This window comes from Echinops telfairi, unplaced genomic scaffold, assembly GCF_000313985.2.
Source record: "Echinops telfairi isolate 266 unplaced genomic scaffold, ASM31398v2 ScPeMD7_53;HRSCAF=182, whole genome shotgun sequence".
NCBI lineage: Eukaryota > Metazoa > Chordata > Mammalia > Afrosoricida > Tenrecidae > Echinops > Echinops telfairi.
In genome coordinates, this window is record NW_022103951.1 from 2,893,032 (window position 1) to 2,899,675 (window position 6,644).

The 6,644-nt window shown below is 48.4% G+C and overlaps 1 protein-coding gene across 7 annotated transcripts in view; it reads left to right on the forward strand.

Annotated features, from left to right (window-relative positions):
- LOC123521741 (transcription factor SPT20 homolog) overlaps positions 1-6,644 on the forward strand; it is a 61,031-nt gene that overhangs the window by 405 nt on the left and 53,982 nt on the right. For 4 of the 7 annotated variants that reach the window (XM_045290729.1, XM_045290732.1, XM_045290734.1 and 1 more), the window contains exons 2-4: positions 278-344; positions 2,443-2,592; positions 5,202-5,323. The gene's annotated coding sequence lies outside the window, so the exon portion shown is untranslated. The remainder of the gene's footprint in view (positions 1-277; positions 345-2,442; positions 2,593-5,201; positions 5,324-6,644) is intronic. The other 3 variants (XM_045290730.1, XM_045290733.1, XM_045290731.1) reach the window with 3 other exon arrangements.

Genomic DNA, 6,644 nt, shown 5'->3' on the forward strand with positions numbered 1-6,644 from the left:
AAAAAACTGTCCTTGAAGTGTTATTTGCAAAGCAAAACAAATGCATTTCTCCTTAAAAAGAAACTTTTTATTGTGAATTAGGTGAAGGTTGGAAGAGGAGATCGTCAGTATTGTATTCAATGATGCATACACGTTTTCTTTCAACCCATCCGTCGTTTCAATCCTCTCCACACACCATTGGCTATCCCTCAACCTGCCTGTATTTCCTGCCCTAACTCCTCCCTCTCTTGGGCAAATGGCTGCCCTTACGGTCTTAACAAGTTCATTATTCTACCAGGGACGTGAGTTCCGTTCCAGACCTAAGGACCATAGTCTTGGGGCTCCCACTCGTCTCGAGCTGACCGGTAAGCCTTGCCTTATTTCTTATTTTGAGTTTTGTTCCACATTTTTCTCTCACTCTACGCAGGGACCTTCTCAGTGATCCCCGCCAGAGCGGGGTCGTGATAGCGGAACACACCGTCTAGACTTTCTGTTCTCCGGCTGTGGAGCCTGCTGTCTGTGTGGTCCATTGCTCCAATGGACTGTTTCCACCTATCTTTAATCATTTCTCATCACTCTCCTTTCCCCTGGCCAGGGAGAGACCGATATTGTCCCCTTAGATGGCCACTCGCAAGCTTTGAAGATCCCAGTCACTGCGCACCAAAGTGGGTTGTGGAAAAACAACAACAAAAAAATGATTTCTCGAGATCCCTGAATCTAGAGTTTGTTGTTATGTCTGGTAAAGTGGAATCTATAATATTTAAAGACCTGCAACTCTGATGGATTGTAGTATTTAATATAATTAATGTGTTGCTCTGAAAATAATCATCAATGGTCAGTTCTGTTTTCTGTAGGTGACAAAAATTGCTGTGAGATTTCCTTAAATGGAAAAAGAGCTTTGGAGTTTCTTTCTTTCTTTTAAAGTCATTTTATTGGGGGCTTGTACAACTCTTATCACAATCCATACATCCATCCACTGTGTCCAGCACATTTGCACATTTATTGCCATCATCTTTCTCAAGACATTTGCTTTCTACTTGATATCAGTTCCTCATTTCCCCCCCTCCCTCCCTCCCTCATGAATGCCTGATAATTTATAAATTATTATTTTGTCATATCTGCTGGAGTTTCTGTCTTTGCTTTCAGGTACGAAGGTGTTTCAAGCCCCTGACTGTCGGATTCCTTATTCAAACAGTGGGGTCTTTGTCTCACTTGAAATTACCGAGAAGGTTCATGATATGGGGCTACAGCTTTCACTTTCCTGCAGCATCTACACCATCATTTCTCTTCTGCCCTCATTATCCTCCACTGTTCAATGCGTGTACTGTTTCTCTGCTTGAACGGCCTCTTCCCACACCTAGTTCAACCAATCAAAAGTCAAACCCTTTATAAGCCCTTTCCCAATTCCACCCATCAAGACTTCTCTTTAATGGCATTTGCCATACTCTCCTTGGTGCCCGATCATTCGTACAGTGCCCTTCTCTCTCTGAGTAGGCTTTGAGGCTACTCAGGGCAGAGAACGTGCCTTACTCGTCTTCCAAATACCTCGTAAAAGACTTTGCATGTAAGTATGTTCTCAAGAATTTAAAAATGGCACTAAAACTCCTACAACCAATATTAAGAGTCATCTCGACTAAGCTAACCTCTTAAAACCAAACCATTCTTCTTTCACGCTGTGGGAAGTGAACCTCCCATCATCCCTTGGAGATGGTAGGGCCTGATCAATTGTCACACTTTCCATCATTACAGCAGTAAGACTTCTCAGTAATGTCAGTACCCACATACATCATTCTTCTCATAGTCTGGCCTCTCAGGTCTGTGGCCTCCTCTCCTCTAACATCTATGTCCTCCACTTACCACAGGCAGCCACTCTGAAGGTGTTCCCCTGGACCTGGTTGCTATCAATAGCTGCAAGCCCTTCATAACATCCCACTACCCAAACAACACCAAAAGGCAATTTCAAAACAAATTCTGATTTCTCAGCGTACGAAGAAGACCCAAAGCCCAAACAACACTTCTTAAGATCATGGATCTTTCCAGAACTCTCAGGGGGTGGTATCCTCCATTTTGGGAAGGGTAGACAGGTGTTCACTTGGGTGAAAGGGTAATATCATATCCTACAAGAGGGAGATGGGTAGGCGGCGGGGGGGGCGGGGGGGGGGGGCTGGAAGTGGGGATCAGGGTAAACCACTGGAAGACTGGATAAGTTATTTAACTTGTTGAATGAGAGCAGGATGATCTGATAAGTCACACACACACTGCCTCCTAATTCACAATAAAAGTTTTAAAAAGAAAATCTGGCCCACCGGCCTTTGCTTTCATCTCTTTTCCTTTTGCCCTTTCCCACTGGAAATTGGGAGGGGGAACTTCTGAATTCTTAAATAGTCAAGGATGGGGAAAGGCTGTGCATGCGCACACACGCACTGTCCAACACTTACAATAGGACTTTGTTTGTTGTCGCAGAGTTGCTGAAGAAGGAAACAAGCATCCCAAAGGCCCACGTCCTAAAGAAGGACTCCAATCAACCAGCAGACGTGTCACTCTCTTAGGACTGCACTCGGCCTGTAAGGACTCTGACTATTCCTTTCAATCACCAACCCTTTGCCGGGCTTGGTAAGAACCTGAGGGGTGAGTGGGGAGGCAGTGTCTCTAGTGAGAGGTTGTCTACCTTGGAGCTGAAGTGGGGAGGGGAGGGAGGAAAGAGAAGGCCTAGTGATGCTCCGGGCCCTCCTAGGCCAAGGGGTTCGGGAGGCCCCCCACAATGATTCCAGGAGAGTGGGAGGTGTGCAGCGAGAGAAGCCTGGCCTCCCATTATCTGCCTGCATGCTGGTTGAGCCGCCCAGCCTGGAACCTCCTTGCATTGCTAGTGAGAATTCGTGGGAAAGCTTGACAGGTGTTCTGTGAGGGTGAGGGTTGTGTGTGAACCTGGAGTCTGGCGCCCCCTTGTGGCTTAGGGATCTATGAACGTGAGCGTCTCAAAAAGACAAACTCCCTGCCCTCGAGGTACAAGTCTCCTTAAGAGAAAGAGAAAATGGGAGCAGGCTGTCTATGGCGATCGCACGTCCTGTCGGACAGCCTTCAGAGTGGGGAAATAGAGGCACTTCCGCAGTGAAAGCCACCCAGATGATGCGTGCCAGGATCTGGAGAAGGGCTAGGGAGTCAGCAGCAGAGAGCTTCTCCCCGGAGGGAGGGAGGCCTCAGAGCAGGAGGAACCCAAGGGCAAGCACAACAGTGTTGCTTCCAACAAACAGGAGAGCTCCCGGAATGGAGCCTCCCACCCCATCGAGTCACAGCGTGGGCTCCTGGGGAGGACTGTTTCCAGAGGAGGCAGCATCTTCTCACGGGAAACCTGAACACTCCCTTCCAAACCCAACGTCTAAAGTATCCTTGTAATCAAACAAAGGGAGCCCGTGGGCCCCGGAGTCATGGTGAAGCCATAGGACAGGGTAGCTCGCTCCCCACCCCCAGCGTTTCCCTGTCTGGAATCTTTACAAAAGGACCAGGTGGTGTCGGGTTAAAAGCCAAGTTTAGAGAAAATGAAACGACCCTCTGGGTTTACTCCGAGACAAGTCAGGTACACGTACCCACACACAAAGCACAGTTTCGGAGGCAGCCTAAAAGGGGGCTCGAATATCAATGTGGCTGATGCTCCTAGCCCTCCTAGGCCAAGCGGTTGGGGAGGTCCTCCCATAATGATTCCAGGAGAATGGGAGGTGTGCAGCAAGGGAAGCCTGGCCTCCCGTGATCTGCCTGCCCAGCCTGGAACCTCATTGCATTGCTGGTGAGAATCCGTGGGAAAGCTTGACAAGTGTTCTTTAAGGACTCCGGTTGTGTGTGAACCTGGAGTCTGGCGCCCCCTTGTGGCTTAGGGGGTCTATGAACGTGAGAGTCTCAAAAAAGGACTCCTTTAGCAAAACCTAGCTGGGCCCCAGGAACCCTGGTGGCATGGGGAAGCTAACTGCAGTTCAAAACCACCAGCTGCTCCTTGGGAGAAAGACGGGGCTTTCTACTCCCATAAAGAGTTACAGTCTTGGAAACCCACAGGGGCGGTTCTACCCTGTCCTGCAGGGTCCCTAGGAGTCAGCATCGACTGGATGGCAGTGATTTGGGGTTTGATTAGTATCTGGGCCTCAGAAAGATAAGGTTTTTCTACTCCCTTAAAGAGCGATTGGCTCAGAAACCCACAGGGACAGTTCTACCCTGTTCTATGGGGTTGCTGTGAGCTGTCCTGGACTCCGGGGCAGTGAATTGGATGTTATCTGGAACTCAAGGGGCCCTACTGGTGCTGTTGAGTAAGTATCGGACTGCTAATCACAAGGTTTGCGGTTCAAACCCACCAGCAACTTTGCGGGTGAAATTGAGGCTATCTGCTCCCATAAAGGTTTTTACAGCCTTGGAAACCCTATAGTAGCAGTTCTCAACCTGCGGGGTTGCAACCCCTTTAGGGGGTGTCAAACGACCCTTTCAAAAAGTAGCACAATGACAAATGACAATGATGAAGTAGCAACAAAAATAATGTTATGGTTGGGGGGGGGGGTCACCACCACATGAGGAACTGTACGAAAGGGTCACGGCATGAGGAAGGTTGAGAACCACTGCTCTCTAGGGTTGCTATGGGGCAAAATGGACTCGAGGGCTGCGAGTGGGATCTGGGATTCAGTTTCTTCATGAGTAAGTAAGGATAGTCACTCCTAACGTGCAAGGTTGTTAAAGGGATTCGAGGCAATGTATGGAACTGACTAGAAACTACAAGCTGTTCTTCTCTGCACATGCACACACAGGTGTTTGCTCTGGGTTTCCTTCAAAGCAATGACAAGTTCACTGACTCACAGTGACCCTCTAGGACAGGTGAGAACTGCCCTTGTGAAGTTTTGGAGGCTGTAACTCTTTAACGAAGTAGAAAGCCCGATCTTTCTCCCATGGAGCAGCTGGTGCTTTCGAACTGCTGCCCTCGTGGTTAGGGAGCTCTGGTGGTGTGGTGGTGGCACACTGGGCTGCTAACTGCTAGGTCAGCAGTTTGAAACCACCAGCTGCTCTGTGGGAGCAAGATCGGGCTTTCAACTCCCATAAAGGATGAATAGTCTTGGAAACCCACAGGAGCAGCTGTCCCCTGTCCCGCAGGGTCACTGTGAGTCAGAGACGACACTGTGAGTTTGGTTGGTTTCGAAGTAGCAGCTTTGGACTGAAGAGAAGTTTAAGCTAAAGTATTGCTTTATTTTTAGGTGAAATCACTGAGTTCAAAAGGCTCCTCTGTTTCCCAGGCCCAATTAGGGCGACGAAGACCACGCTGTTCCAGGGACTTTAACCCAGGAAGCGAAACCGTTTTTGCAAATCCATGCTACAGGTGAGCTTTCGCACTCCAAGCTCAGAGGCCCCTGACTCATCTGCACATGCTAACATGGTTCTAGATAAGATGCCCCAGTCGGCTCCTGTCCTCCCTCCCCTTTACTTTAACCCTCACATAGGTTTGCTTTTACCATATGGTAATTATTTCCAAATCACAAGTGCAAACACTCACTCTGATTGGAAAATTAGCAGATTTCAAACTCAGGTAATTTGTCCCTAATGAGGAACTTGTTGAACTGAATTTAACAATTAACTCACACACCCTTTGCTGCCTGCGGTTATGTTCCAGAAGCCCCAGACGAAGGAAGGGCCAGCTGGGAGGCCCCCTTCCCCCCCCACCCCACACACACACACTTGCAGGATTTGGGCCTATGATGAAGGTTTGGAAGGGAAAAGGTAGTGTTGCGTTACCCAGAAAGCAAGATAAGCATGGACTGACTGGTGCTTACTTACTAAGCAGTGGTTGAACAATTTCACATTTTTTAGTTTACTCACCGCATCAAAGATCCTGCTTCCACGTAGGCCTGGCGCTTCTCGTCCCTCCCAGAGCACTTTCCTACAGAATCAAAGCCTCCTTTCACACCTGCAAGCCCTGCTTGAGATGGAGTAGTCCGTGAGCGAGCGAGAGATGGGGTTCCTTGGGTGGATTTCCTAATCTGCAGTAAACAGGATCACTTGTTTCACCACACCCACGTGAAACTATCCAGGACTGATTAGTGAGTAAATGCAAGGAACCCCCTGCTTACTTTGCCTATTGAGTAATCTGCCCCTAGGGAAGGGGGTGGGGAGTAGGGCTGAAAGAACACCAGGAACTTGATGGTTCACAATGATACCTGGGGGGACTTCAAAACGCTCATGCGGAATTATTATTGTTTAATTGTTTTCTATGAACAGTTTAAAGTAAGGTGACCAGACGTCCCACTTTTGGCGGGACAGCCCGCTTTTTGGCGTTTTAAAAAAGTCCCGATTTTTGGAAAGAATGCACGACCAGCTAGGGAACGGTCTATTTGGTCCATATAGACCAAATTTTTAATCAAGCCCCCACCCCCACCCTGGTCAATGGTGTCCCGCTTTAAATCTGGTCACTTTAGTTCAAGCCTCCTGGTATACACTGTATTCCATCAACTTCATTGCGACTCATACCAATCACATGAAGACAGAGTTGAACTAACCCATAGGGTTTCCTAGGCTCGGGTTTTTAGGGGAGCAGACTGCAAGGTTTGGTCTCCTATGGAGCCAGTGGTAGGTTTGAACTGTATGCCTGCATGCACTTGCTGTTCTCTCTCTCTCTCTCTCTCTCTCACACACACACACACACA